The sequence below is a fragment of the Chelonoidis abingdonii genome, chromosome 23, assembly GCF_003597395.2.
Source record: "Chelonoidis abingdonii isolate Lonesome George chromosome 23, CheloAbing_2.0, whole genome shotgun sequence".
Lineage (NCBI taxonomy): Eukaryota > Metazoa > Chordata > Testudines > Testudinidae > Chelonoidis > Chelonoidis abingdonii.
Genome location: NC_133791.1, coordinates 4,438,310 through 4,452,718, shown reverse-complemented (window position 1 = coordinate 4,452,718; position 14,409 = coordinate 4,438,310).

Here is a 14,409-nt window from a genome sequence, read left to right as displayed (position 1 = left end):
CCTCCATCGTTATGTCTGGGAGGGCTGGCTTACTGCTCTTCACAGTAAGCTACCAAAAGGTAGAAAGAGTCTGGTGATGGAAAAATAGAGGGCTCTGGTGTACTGCTGACCCTTTGCAGTGGCACTGGAAGTCTCTTGTGGTAGTCATGGTGAGCCTGGAAGAAGCCCAGAAAGAGCTGAGCTTTTAAGTTTGTTATTCTATAAGAAAAGAAGTTGATGGAGTTGTTAAAGGATGGGCCTGGGAATTAAGGTTCCTATGTTCCATTCCAAGCTATGCCATTGATTAGCCACACAACACCAGGTTAATCACTTCACCCTCACTGCGCCTCAGTTTACCTTTCTATGGTTTACCCCTCTATTCAGATAACTTCCTAGAGCACAAAGACAATGTGATGCTTAATTCAAATATGTAAAGTAATCTGAGATCCGTGGGCGAAAGGTGTTGATTTCTGGTTATTGTTGTTTTTTTTTTCTCATGAGGTCCCCTGACAAGTTTTGCAGAGTCAGGAGCTTGGATGAAGTTCAAATATCCACACATTTAGGTGCCTATCTAAAAAGGAGAACCACTACATAGAACCCACCTCTATATTCAAGTCCTACTTCCAACTGCTAACTGCCCATAATAACTACTGCAGCAGATCTTCAACTGGTGTGCGTTGTGTTAGCTGTAGGTGAGGGATGACTGTACAAAGTAGGCTTCAGTGTTAGCAGCTGTGCCCCCTACCCCAGCAGCCCTGCTCCCCTAATGTGCAACTACTAGTCTCCTTGGAGAAAGGTCTTGCAGAGACTGGTCTAGATGATTCAGTTAAACAGAAGGGAACGCTCTTCTGCTCACCTCAAGGTGACCTTCCTTTCCACAAGCTGTGGCTCTGCTCAGCTGTTCGTCCCACAGTTCTGACTCCAGTAGCGTGACCAGACAGCAAGTTTGAAAAATTGGGACAGGGAGTAGGGGGTTAATAGGACCCCATATTAGAAAAAGACACCAAAATCAGGACTGTCCCTATAAAATCGAGACATCTGGTCACCCTAGACTCCAGCCTCTCTTCAGCCGGCACTGCCTGTTGTGCTGAAAGCTGCGATGGTTTCACCACATTGGATAGCTGACCACATGGCCTGGGATGAGACCCACCTAAAGGTATTTTCACTTGTGAACGCAGCTAAAGGATTGAACCAAAGAATTCACGAGGTAAAATTTAGTGGTTTGATTCGCAGCATCTCCTAGCCCCTTAGGGCTGAGATTGTTGAGATATACGTTACTCCATTAAGTTAATGTACATGCTCAGAGTGCTTACAGAACTGTTATGAAATCTGATTCAGCGATCTTAAATCTTTGTTCTATTACAGTATGTTACCTTTTAGCAGCCCACTGGAAATGTGTAAACAAACGAGGTACAACTGTAGACAGTTTAAATATTTTACAGCTCACTGACTTCCATATGAGAAGGGATTTACAGTAACTTAAGTGTTCAGACTCCTGCTACAATAATCCAATGCAGATAAAAATGCAAAACACATCGTCCTGGAAAGCATGGGAAATCTGACAGAATGGAGCACCTCACAGTTGTTGTCGGCATGGGAAAAACAAAGAGAACTATTTTCTTGCCAACACAGAGCAAGAGAGAAACACAATCACATTCCATTAGCAGAGAAAGTGAAGAACTCACAGACATCAATACACTCCTTTATAACGTTTCACGCCTAGCAGGCCAGAGAGCTAGTTGGTGTAAACCAGTGGGAGCAATGGCCATTTACATCAGTTGAGGATCTGGCCCACAGTATCTAGCGCCTTTTATATGAGGCTCTTAAGCCCTTATGAAAGTCACATGACTCCCACCCTGTGAAGTGGGCCTTGCTGAGTCCATTTTACTGAGAAGTGACTTGCTCACACAGCAAAACTGCATATTGGACCCAGGAATCTAGACTCCTAATCACTTTCTTTGACCGCTGGCCTACACTGATCTTCAAAGGGACCAAGTTTCCACTCTGTAGTGCTCACCTGGCATTCCTGCCCTACTCTTATTTCAGTTTTACTTTAAGAAAGTCTTGGGTCTTTTGCCTTAAATGTTTTGAAGTAGCACCCTCCTCCCAGCCCTGGGTCTGCCACTGTGGAGCCATGACCCCCTGCCTTAATCCAGTCCTGCCTGTGCTGTACCTTGCCTCTGGATAGCTAGAGATCGTCATTCACCAAGGCCGTTAGTCTTGCCAACATGAAGAGAGGAAGGAAGGTCTTGTGGTTTACATGCTGCGTTTGGGTTCAGGAGATCTGGCTGTAATTTCTGGCTCTGCCACAGCTGCCTTGTTCACCTTTGAGCAAGCAACTTAATCTCTGTGTGCCTCAGTGCCTCGCCTGTCCAATGGGGTTCATAATATTTCTTTTGACTTACTTGTCAAGTTAGCTTGTAAACTCTTTGGGGCAGGGACCATCTCGTATTATGTACAGCCCCTAGCACAATGCAGTCCTGATTTTGGTTGGGGCCACCAGGCTTTGCCATAACAAATCTTTCACCAGCACAAAAATAGACTTTAAACGAGAGATGTGGCTGTGTGAGAGAATCTGTGCCCACATTCCCAGGCCTCTGGGTCTTCAAGAAATGAACATCATCATTTGAGAAGATGACACAGGGATGTATAAACATATCTACTCGGTACTGGCAATTCTCTCCCCCACATCCCCCACATCTAGCTTAGCTTCCAATCTAGCAATGGTGCCTCACTTTCTTTTAAATGTCAATTCATCATTTTGTACATTCCCTGGGCTGAACAAATCTACAGGTTTTATTGCCCATGTGCATCCGAACATATCAGACTGGGACGATGCAAACTGAGTACCCAAAACAATGTGGTTATTGTCACCCTGCCTATTGCTGGCTTCAAGCTCTTGCTAAGTGTAGGAGAGCTTTCCCACCCCCAACCCCTGTCCATTATCACATGCACAGCAAAAGGTTTGGGCTACACTAGACACATCATAATTTTCTCTGTTATTCCAGTAGCCTGGTTCCTTCCCCTTTCCCCTTTGCAGCAGCATGAAAACTCTGTTGTAAAAAAAGAGGTGACCACACTCCTGTTCCTCTTACAGGTAGTGAGACGTTAAGGGGTGCCAGCAGGCAGCTTGTGCTTACAGCAGGAAGTGAAGGATCTTAAGCCAGGTAGGTTGCTTTCCACCTGAGTCTATTGCAGAAGGAGCTGGGGGTGGGGGGAACTTGAGTGGAGGGAACCAGGGCAGAGAGAGAGAGAGAGAGAGAGAGAGAACAGGGCCATGCATAATCTGCTACATGCTAGCAGGAAAAAAGAATTGTTCTTAGGCACATGAGTCTGATACCTGGAGCAGTTCCTGTGGTCCATCTAGCCGAGTGTCCTGTCTCTAACAGTAGCCTTACCAGATATGTCAGAGGAAGGTGTAAGAACCCCTCACTAGGCAGAGAGATCTTCAGAGATGCCCTCATGAACCAGGTCTAAAAGTGAGCTCTTATCAGTGGTTCTCAAACTTCTGTACTGGTGACCCCTTTCAAATAAGCCTATGAGTGTGACCCCCACCACCTTATAAATTAAAAACACTTTTTAATATAGTTAACACCATTATAAATGCTGGAGGCAAAGCAACGTTTGAGGTGGAGGCTGACAGCTCGCATCCTCCCTGTGTAATAACCTGGCACCCCCGTGAAGGGTCCTGACCCCCAGTTTGAGACTCCTTACATAATGTAGGAGAGAGGGGGAATATTGCCAGTAGAGGCAGAAAAATAGCTGGCCTCAATTTCCTTCTCCTCTAAATGGATATAGTTCCATCAACTTCATTTACTCCAGTAGAGAGCTTACTCCAGTAGAGAGCTTGCCGTCATTTTTGACTTTTGTGCTTCTGGGAGTGCATTAGACTGTGATGAATTTGACAGTAAAGGGTTAAGAATGTTCCTGTGTTTTGCCCTGTAGAGGTGTTGCTAAGTTAAGTACTATTTTCCTCTTGTTGAGAGAAGTTCTGTATTCATTACATATACACAACCTGATTTTTATTAAGCTGTTCCACACAAGTATTATATTTTTTTTATTTGGAAAACTTCAGAGTGCCTTTTTTCACACACACTAAAGTTAGCTTTGCTGAGATTCATTAGCCTCCTTTTCCCCAGTGTGTAAATGGATACCTCTCAGTTATGCAACTTCGAGGTGCACAACTATGAAAAGCAGCAGAGGCAGCCAAAAAAAGCATTGTTCTGCGCTCAGACGTGTAAAATATTCATATTCAATAATAATAATAAAAAAACTTAATAAAAATTTCATAAAGGAAAATAGGCATTGTCACTCAGTTCCCAAGGCTGTAGCAGCAGGGCACAGTGTTACTTGGGGGTTTGAATGTTTTTTTCCACTCCATTAATGCAGAACAATTCATTTGCAAAGGCCCAGATTTTTAGAAGTGGCCTCAGATCTTAGGTATCCAACGTGAGCCTGATTTCCCTAAGGGCAGTGCACCTGTGACTCGGATTTAAGCCAGTGGGACCTGCACCAGGTGCTCAGACCCTCCGAAGCAAAGGCCTATAAGAGTTTTTGTTTGTTCATTTTAGTTTCTTATTATTTTTATTTTAACAGCACTTACCTACCTGAACTGAGATCAGGCCCCTTCATGCTGGACGTACACACAGCAAGACTGACCCTATCTCAAAGCACTTTCAGTGTAAACAGACAAAGGGCAGAAGTACAGAAGAAACTAATAGACTTCCCCAAGGCTTATGTGAAGTCTGTGGTAGGCCCAGGAGATGCATCTGGATTTCCTGCCTCCCCATCCCATGCCCTAACTACCCGATCATCCTTCCTCTGCATGTATGTGTATAGAACTATTGCAGACAATTAGAGGAAAATGGGAAGAGACGGGACAATGGGTGAGCTAGGGAAAGTGCAGAGTGAGAGCATGGGAGGGATCAGAGGAAGCTGAGATGACACCACAGTCACGGCCTGGGAAAGTGAGAGATCATCTTGAAGGCCTGAAGGTCCAGTGCCATGAATACCTTCTCATGCAAATTGTCTCACTAATACAATAACCATAAATCCTTAGGGTGGAATTCTGGGTGAGCCCCTAGAAGACTCACCATAGAATTCATAGCACTGGCAGAGGGGAACGACAAGGCCCCTTAGATCATGGGGTGCTCTGGGGACTGACGAAGCCTGTAGTGTAACTTTGACAGTCCAAAGGGCTTAAGTTACAGTCCCTCCTTGGGCTGCCCTCTAGGCTGCAGGTGGTGCCCAAAATCTTCACAGTAGGTGGTGGGGACGGTCTTCAGAAAGCAATCTTACTGTGCAGCCTTGTTCTGCCTGCATTGGGGGAATCCTCTTCCAAAGGGCTTTTCGGGTTCCTTTGTGCCCTTCTTGTCCTTTTACCCAGTGTAAAGATAGAGCAGGGGTGAGGCCAGCCTCTGTAGTGCTTCTTTCCGTGCTTCGGAAAGTTGTGTAGTATTATTAGCCCTGCTTTACGGATGAGAAATCTGAGGTACGAGGAGGTTATGTGACTTGCACCAGGTCACACTGCCGTGGCCTGACCCAAAGCACATTGATGTCGAGTTTTAAATCTTTCCATGGATTTCAGTAAACTTTGCCACAGATCCCTAGTCTATGGCAGACCTGGGAATGCACCTCAGAGCCTATCTGCTGCCTCATGTGCGCTGGGATAACTTGCATGTGTAAGAGTTTGTAGGATCAGGTCCTGAGAACCCAGCAGACGTGGAGAATGTTAAGGCAATGCTATAAATATTGGCCAAGAAAAGAGAGCTAAGGCGCAAGCAGAAAGGTTCTGAATTTAAAATTATTGCGCCTGACAGTGAAATATTATGAAGATATATGGGAGTAAAGAATGAGAAACTCCAAAACAACCAATGCTTGAGATGTTTCTTTTATCTAAAATATAGCTGGCTAAGTGTTTCACATAGAACAAGTCCCAGGGAACATAAATCAGGGGATGTAAGTTGTTTTATAAAGACCTCAAAATATAAGTTCTTTACCTCCCACATTTTTAGACCAAATATTTTCACTGGAAAAGCATGTGAGACAATAAGCGTGCATATTACCTAAGTCTTTAATGATTGCTCTGACCAAGCTGCTTTGTTCTACGCACATGGTTTAGTGGTTATATACAAGGAAAAGAATTTTTTTAAAAAAGCACTGCTGAAAACATTGAGGGTGGAAAAATTGTGAGCTTGAGTGACAGTTTGAAAACAAGAAGTGTGTTGTGACAGCTGTCTGTCACCTCTGTGAAGTTGTATTGGGGCGGAGGTAGAGAGGGAAGCAACATAACTGTGCATTCCCTGTGCAGACTCTGTTAAATACAGCCTCTGGGGAATGCCAAATATTCGCCCTGGGACCAGACTTTCTGTAAAGGGAAATGGAGTGAATTAAGTATCTCCTCTGATTTTGGGGCAAAAATCCACACTTGGCTTTTGCTCCCACCATATTCACTGTTATTGGACGCAGGGTGTTTTTCTTCCTGAATTACACTTTTGATTCCCAGCTTAGTTCATGTATAGGAACCAGAATTAGCTCACTGCTGTACCAATCAACCCACTGGGGCCCAGACTCCTTTCCTAAGGAGAACAGGGTAAAAAGACAGAGAGGAACTGGTATGGTTCTGCTGTGCAAAGAGGCAGGTCTCACGCATGGGTTTTGCACACTCCTACATGCCACAGAACTGTACATCATGGGGGCTCTTAGCTGTGTTAGAATAGGGAGGGAGCAGGGTATTCAGATGACAGAAACTGCAAAGGAGAAGTCTCTTGTGCTATGAGTGGCAAAACTGGATAGAGTGGGAGAGAAGAGAACATTGCCAGGTGAGTAGATAAGGGGCTATAGAGACAGGAGGTTAGTAAGGTCAGCTGGAGAGAGTCTATGGAGGGTTTTAGCAACAAGGGGAGCGGGAGCAATGGAATCATTTGAGGATGCAGAATGATACAGTTGCTGAATTGAGATTAGATGCTATTTAAACCTTCCTAAAAAGCTCCTCATTTTTCTGCCTGATATTTCTGTGGGTGTGGTTTCTGCAGATGCAAACAGTAACATGGGGACACGTCTCTCCCTTTTGCAAGCTCCCTGATAAATCCTTTTCCTGTCTTTGTAACACTTGGCCACACTTTATTTCATATTTTTTAAGGCTCACATAATGGGAATATGCTGAGCAGCATAAATCTGATTTGAGAAGTCAGATGACCAGGGGGTGTCCATCTGTGGGCCCCAGGAGCTCCAGCAGGTTTTCACCCCACCCATCTGAATCAGCTTGGATTGGGCATTGTGTCTCAATTTGCTATCTGCTTTATTCCTGTGTCTGAGAAGGGAGGATGTCCTGAAGCCTTCACATGGCTTGCCACATGAAACCACTTCCTTGCTATCCAAAAGTTCAGAACATCTGTCTTAATCTGTCTGGCCCTCGGTATTGCACTCTTGCAGAACTTGAGAATTTACTGCTTGTTTTTGCAATGAATCTCCCTCACCAAGAGTAAGGGGAAAATCTATGATGTTCAAACTTTTCTCTCTCTCTGGTTCGCAAAACATTTTAGATCAAACATGACTCTGATTAATAACAGTGTCTCAGGCCAGGTCTTGCTCTAGAAACTTTTGCTGATACAGTACTGTCAGTTACACGTGTGATTTTTTTTTTTAATCCACAGAGAGTAGGTCAGATTCTGATCTCAGTTACACCAGTGTAAATCCAGGCCATTCTCTGGATTATACTAGATTTACACTGCTGTAACTGAGATCAGAATCTGTTACAGGAGTGCTCTATATCTGTATGAAGGTAAATAGTTAATTAATGGATAAAGTGTGAGTAAATGGCACTCAGGAATATGGAGCATAGTTCCTGGATTTTGTAGACCCCATAAAACTTCTTGTTGTGCAGCTTTTATATCAGCTCTCAACAGATGGTTCCAACTGATGAGATGATAGCTGTATTCTGGGATGGATGAACTGTGATGTCAAAACCAGAGGAGGATGGTCCAGTGGCTGGCAACTAGCTGGAGACTTTGGTTCAAGTTTCATGATGCCAGGGCCAGATTGCAAAAACTGTGCTCACGGGGATGAGGATAAATGGTGCCCCAGGAGTTGATGGGAGTACTTGGGCGCATGGGTGCCCCAGAAGTTTATGGGACTACTTGGGTGCATGGGTGTTCCATGAGTAGATGGACTACTTGGGTGCATGCATGTCCCAGGAGTTGATGGGACTACTTGACCACTGGTCAGAGGAAGGAGTTAGCAGTCTTGCTCCCTGTGATTATACAAATGAGGAATCCAGATAGCACTGAGTGCAGGGAGTTGCTTAAAACAGTGGGAGTATGTTCCAGCATGCCTGGCTGAGACAATTCCAATTCAGCTACTAATGTACTTCTGGCTTTTGGCCCTAATCTTCCACTCCGCACAGAGTCCCCAGTCCTGCAACTTATTATTTTCAGGCAGCCACCTACATTACCTGGAGTCCCACAGAAGCCAACAAGGCTCCATACTGATGAAGGGATCAGTCCCCGCACGGAGTCAATTTCAAGACTGGGGCCTGAAGGCCACTGAAATCAGTGAGAGTTTTAATCTGAATAAGGAGCACGGGATCTGACCTATATATGTAATTAGCTCTCCCTAAATTAAATAATGTTACTTAATGAACTAAGGAGCCTCCCATAAAAGAATGCTCTGAAATGTTCAGCACTGAAGCTGGTTCCACTGGTTTGATTTATGCATATTAGTTTTATTTTCAGTTTATACTTGAAGAACTTCATACATGTCATAAGCAACCAAATGGGTGGGATTTTTTTTCCCAAAATCCACCTATGTGGATTAAAACCACCAATATTTCATGAAATTGCCTCATAATTTTTTTTTCACTAGAATGTCATGAGGAATTCCCTAATTTCTAACCGGCTCCAGTTGGCACCAGCTCACATCCAAGCTCTAATATCAGTGGAGTTTGTAAAGTTTCCAGTTTTTCTGATGAGAAATTACATGAAACCAAAATAATTCTTTCCATGGGGGATTTCACTGCCACTTTTATTTCTCATATTCTGCCTCCTGGATGAGAAACCTTTTCTTGGGTATCTGTTTTTTCATTGGCTGTATTAGCTACCACTATTTAGAGTACATAGGCATCAACCTGTCATTTCATTTCTAAGGAACCTGGTTGCCTAAATGGAGTATCAAACATCCTATTCTGGCTGCATCTTCCCAGACAATTAACTGCAGATGGACTCTCAATACAGTTGCACAAATCTCCTTAAATATTTCTAGTGACTGGAATGCATTTTGAGATATGCCCTAAGTGGTCAAATAAATATCCATCATAGAGAACTGGCTGTGGATAATTAAAGTGATGTGCTTCTTCTGGATAGTTATATTGGTAAAGATCTTCAAAATCTGGACCAAAGTCTGCTGCTTGGATTTTTTTTCTTCTGTTCAAGTACCAAAGAGTGCTTCAGGGATTTTTTGGCAATGATTTTAGAGGAGGAAAATAGGAAATGAACTGGAAAATTTGAAGACTACAGCAAACAAGAAAATTGTGGAAGGAACACACTATATAGAACCACCCTGGCTGTTAATAATATGGAAAGAGTTCATTAAGAACAGAAAAGAAAAAAGAAAGTACTGTCAGTATCACTCCGCACCGGAATCTGCAGCTGTCTAACTTACAGAATGAGTTATTCTGAGGCCTGGCTGCCAGTGCAGGCAGTGGCCACTGCACTGAAAATTCCACTTCTCAGAAAGAAAAAAAAGTCAGAACTTTCTAATGCGGGGCAACTGGAATTTTTAAACAATCGTGCATAGGCTGGTTTCCTGTGCACTGAGCTCAGATAAGTGGATTTTTCTAAATAGTTTCATTGTGGCAGAATTTGTTGGGCCTAGTTCATTCTCACCCTTGTGCATGTGCATATGTGTGTGTGTGTGTTCTTTTTAGTGACTGCAGAGTTCAGTGCAGCCCCGTGACAGAATAATGTAGCCCTGAGTTGCGCCCCTATTTAATAGCCATTATAAGCTACTTTGCGGTGCAGAATTGCTATGGGGCAGGTCCACTCTGGTCCATTTCTGTCCTCAATTTGTCCCCTCCATGTTCCATGCCTGAGTCCCCACTATGCCCACGGCGTCTGTAGAGGTGGCACAGAGGTGCCTGGCACCTGAAATGGGGGTATAAATCAAGTGTGCACTTATACCCATCCTATAACCCCTTTCCAGCCACTTGGTTTTCACAAAGGGCTGTAGCAGGATGCTGACTCAATTGTTATTTCTTCTTTTCCGCTAAGCCTTTTGGCTGAGCTCAGACATAGGGCCTATCATCCAAACTCCTCTTCGCACCAGCAGTCCTACCGGCCTCAGGGGGGCTAGTCGTGAGAGGAAGGATTACATGTGCAACTAATGTGTGCAGGATTGGGCCCTTAGTATGTGTCTAAGGGCCTGACCCTTCCATGAGTTGAATGGCCTCGATTCCCATGGACTCGAGAGCATTTGGCAATTTACAGGACTGGGTGTTTATATTTGACATGTCCTCTGTTGGAGGATTAGCTGGCTCTGGGACTGGGACGGGTTCTGATCTAATCAGTCTTTGCCTGTCTCTCACTGCTCTGATCCTGTGATTGTCAGCAAGGCTAATAGTACTTTGCAAACCTGTTGGACTTTCTGTTTGCAAGGCACTTTTCACAGTCACCCATCAATCACTCACTTCACTGCACTTGTCGTGGCTTCCAAGCTGCTCACCCCTCTGTGCCTCAGTTTCCTGGTGTGTAAAATGGGGATAAAAGTGCTAACAGACCCCCAAAGGGGGTGGTGAGACTTAATGAACTCTTGTCTGTAAAGTGATGTGACTTCTTTGGAAGGAAGGTGCAATGACTATCATTGCTCATATAGGATCTGTTCCAATTAATTGCAAAGGAAGTAACTTCCTAACCCTTTTGTGTATGTGTTCCCCCAAAGATCTGACTTCTGGAGTGTCAGTGTACAGTAAACGAACCATGTGCAACTCCTGATATAAAAATGAAATGAAGAGCACACAGATCTATTTCACTGTATTTAATCATTTATTTGTTTATATATTTATGGGCAAACAGACTCTATTAATATTTCAGCCACAGGTAGGGTGACCAGACAGCAAATGTGAAAAATCGGGAAGGAGGGTGGGGGGTAATAGAAGCCTACATAAGAAAAAGACCCAAAATCGGGACTGTCCCTATAAAATCAGGACATCTGGTCAGCCTAGCCATAGGACACCTTCTGGGCCATGCTGCATGGTCTGCAATAGGCCATTAGATGAGTGGCATCAGGACACAAAGGTGATTGTGGTTAAAATATAGGACGAGGAGCTAGAATTCTCTCCTGGGATCTTTCTTCTCTGTCCCAATGAGTCATTAATTGGCCTTTGGAAAGCCACTTAACCTGTCTGCACATCAGTTTCTCTACCTGTGAAAGAAGGTGACCAATATTCACAATAGCCCTCCACAGTAGTGGAGCTGAGAGGCTTCATTGTTAATTAGAGCTAATTTAGTGGGGTGCTGGATGCCCCATTATTAATAATTATTATTTTGTATTATGGCAGCACTTACGGCTCCAGCTGAAATCAACATCCCCCTGTTCTAGGCAGTGGGCAGACACCCAGCAAGAGACAGTCTCTTCTTCAAAAAGCTGAACGTTTACACGAACAAGACAGACAAAGAACAGAGAACTGGTGCATAGATAGATCAAAGTCTCTCAGGGAGTGTATGGCAGAATGCAGAATTGACCCCAGATCTCCTGAGTCCCAGTCCAGTGCCCTAATCCCAAGGCCATCTTTCTGCTTCTTACTGGAAATTTCCATTGAAGGTGAAAGGCAAGATTAATTTTATAGGCACCAGCAGGAAACAGGCTCTGGATCCTGTGTGGTGGAAAGTCTGCCTGGCTAGCAAGGATTAGGGGCAGCTGCCCACAACCCCCACTCTGTTGGAGCAGGGAGCCTAACACCAGCTAATGTAGCCCACAGATCAGGAGGGCTGACTGGAGAAGGGGCAGAGCAGCCTGACTAGGAGATGTGCAGATTCTGGAGCCCTAGTGAAATTCTAAAGCTGCTCTTTCTCCACGAGCAAAAGGTGGGAAGTGAGTTTTTGTCCTTCTGCCCATTGCTTGTTGAGGATGCTCGGCACCTCACAGGTCCAGGCTGTGTGTACGTGTAGGAAAGAAAAATTCAATGGGAAAGTAAAGCAAATAGGAACTTACTTTAGGGGCAGTGGCAGGAAAAATTTGTCCATGGATCAGGACGAGAGTTGGTCAGGAAATAGGGACTGCTTCCACAGAAAATGATGAAAATGAAAAAAAAAAAAAAAACTTTATTTGTCAAAGAACCAAAAATTTTCAGCTGAAATTAAAAAAAGGGCTTCGGGTTTTCAGTTTTTCAATTAACATTCTCTGCAGGAAGTGGACACTTTTTGTGAAAAAAATGGTTGCTTCCAAAACCCAATTTTCTCAAAAAAAGTCTTGGATAGAAAATTTCCAGTTGGCCCTAGTAAGAAGAGTGCTTTCAGTTGTGCACAGTGAAGGGATTTCAGCCCTGCACAAGGACTTTGCACTCAAGTCACACTTAAACCCTCACTATAAAGTTTAAATGAGACTGAAGTGGTGGATTGGCTTTGTACTGGCCCTCCACACCGGGTAAATTTCTTTCATTGTTCCTAGCCTTCAGGTTTGGGCAAGAAGCCACAGCCACCGGAGCTAACTCTTGAGCAGTACTTTGCTATTGTAACCAGTGTGTATTTGCATGGGATAAAAAGGAACTGGTGCAATCAGAAATGAACAAAATTATAGCAAAGTACTGCAAGTGTATGTTCATACGCCTGTGTAAAAGTAGAAGGGGAAAAAAACTTCATTTACATCCGAAATGTTTATCTGCTCAGCTGTGCCAAGGCCCAATGAAACACACAGAACCTGTGAAATTGTTTTGTGGATGGCAAACAATTCTCTGTAGCCTTTCATCTCTCTATGATACATCCCTGCCAGCTCTTCACTGGTGCTCCTCCTTTCCTGCATCAGAGCACTAGAAAGGCTCACAAGTGCCCAGAAAGCTTCTGTTATCACAAAGGTTTCTGTCTGTTACAACTAGCAAAAAATCTACTGAACATAACATGTTTTTTGTTTAGAAAATGGTTTTGTTCTTTCTAATCCCCTATGTGTGATTGTCTGTACTCCCAGTCTGTTCTAAGCAGAGTACACCGCATTAAAATACCCACCACTGCAAAGTGCAGCAGAGCAATTTATAATACCTGCCTTTGCCAGAAGTTTTTGCACCATTATGTCACATCCTATACATCAAATTTTTGGAGGAAGGTGGTTTTGTTTTCGCAGTGGATTTTAAAATATCCACTCTGCTCTGGAAACAGAGCTGCCAACAGCCCAAAGTAAATTTATTATTTGTGTTTTACATATTTCCAGTGCTTTTGTGGGGAGATATAAAAATAATGTTAGCAGTTATATAGTACGAAGGGTGGGGGAAATACGGGAATCCATAAATTAGACATGTCACCCGTATTCCGTGAAGGAGAATATAGCTTTGGGACATCCATCTGTTCACTCAGAAGTATAATAAAGATTGTCCTATCTGAGCCACGTTTACCAATATCTCTGACTATCAGAAGTGCCATTTCCTGAGCAGCCCCCCAGATAGTGAAACGTACAGCAGATACAGTGTGTGTGTCGAATGGCATCGGGAGGTAGCTGAGCACCTCTCCTGGAATTGTCATAGGATTTGCTCTGTAGAATAATCATTTACATTAAGAGCCTTTCATCATGAAGGATCCCCAAAGTACTTAATGAACTGTGACCCTGAGCCTGTGATTGACTGCACACAGGCTTACAGGTGTGCTGCGCAGGACCTATTGATTTCATATCAGATGCACCCTATTCTATTCTATTCTATTCTATTCTATAGTTTCTTGTACAGCTTTCATCACCATAGTGTCTTGGTACTTTCCAGCAGTGCTTCAAGCAACATTACTAACATCTATCATGTGTTGTTGTTCTTTCATCCTGTCCTCAGAGGGAGAAGCATGTGCAGTGGAGTGTCTTGTTTTAGTAGTTTTATTTATTTTCTATATCCATATTGCTCTCTGTTTATGTTAGAGACAGCACCTCCAAGAATGTATTGCAGGAACAGGACCTAAATATCAGAAAAATGCCAATATTTCTTTCCACAAGAATTTTTATTTGGGGGAGAGGAGTTCCTAAACCAGCCCCTCAACATCAGTTTTTTCACTGAAAATTAAAAACTAGCATTTTTTTTTGTTTTTTGAAAACTGATCATTTTTACCAAACATCAAAAATCTTTTGGTTTTGGATTGAAAAACTGGAATTTTTAAAAAAATGTTTGGGTCAAAAAGTCACGCTTCATCAAAAATGTGTTTCAACAAAGCAATTTTCAATCAGCTCTACTGTACATAAAGGAATCATTTC